Source organism: Arachis stenosperma, chromosome 4 (assembly GCF_014773155.1).
Source record: "Arachis stenosperma cultivar V10309 chromosome 4, arast.V10309.gnm1.PFL2, whole genome shotgun sequence".
In the NCBI taxonomy this organism is placed as follows: Eukaryota; Viridiplantae; Streptophyta; class Magnoliopsida; order Fabales; family Fabaceae; genus Arachis; species Arachis stenosperma.
In genome coordinates this window covers 95,782,850-95,783,621 of record NC_080380.1, presented here as the reverse complement: position 1 = coordinate 95,783,621, position 772 = coordinate 95,782,850, and the positions used below count along the sequence as shown (strand labels likewise).

Sequence of the window (772 nt, the reverse complement as noted above, 5' to 3'; positions counted from 1 at the left end):
CTTGTGCCTCCAAATTCCTAATGGAGGACCTTGTTTCAGTCATGAAACTTTGAGTGGTTTTGATTAGATCAGAGACCATGGTTGCTAAGTCAGAGGTATTCTGCTTAGAACTCTCTGTCTGTTGCTGAGAAGATGATGGAAAAGGTTTGCCATTGCTAAACCTATTTCTTCCACCATTATTGTTGTTGAAACCTTGTTGAGGTTTCTCTTGATTCTTCCATGAGAAATTTGGGTGATTTCTCCATGAAGAATTATAGGTGTTTCCATAGGGTTCTCCTAGGTAATTCACCTCTTCCATTGAAGGGTTCTCAGGATCATAGGCTTCTTCCTCAGATGAAGCATCCTTAGTACTGCTTGGTGCATTTTGCATTCCAGACAGACTTTGAGAAATTAAATTGACTTGTTGAGTCAATATTTTGTTCTGAGCCAAAATGGCATTCAGAGCATCAATCTCAAGAACTCCTTTCTTCTGATTAGTCCCATTGTTCACAGGATTCCTTTCAGAAGTGTACATGAATTGGTTATTTGCAACCGTTTCAATTAGCTCTTGAGCCTCTGCAGGCGTCTTCTTCAGATGAAGAGATCCTCCAGCAGAGCTATCCAAAGACATCTTGGATAGTTCAGAGAGACCATCATAGAAAATACCTATGATGCTCCATTCAGAAAGCATGTCAGATGGACATTTTCTGATCAATTGTTTGTATCTTTCCCAAGCTTCATAGAGGGATTCTCCATCCTTCTGTCTGAAGGTTTGGACTTCCACTCTAAGCTT

At 40.3% G+C, this 772-nt stretch overlaps 1 non-coding gene across 1 annotated transcript; it reads left to right on the top strand.

Moving 5' to 3' along the window:
• The first annotated feature begins 668 nt into the window (after positions 1 to 668).
• Positions 669 to 772, top strand: LOC130977499 (small nucleolar RNA R71). Its single transcript, XR_009085188.1, has one exon. It is a non-coding gene; the product is annotated as a small nucleolar RNA R71 (small nucleolar RNA).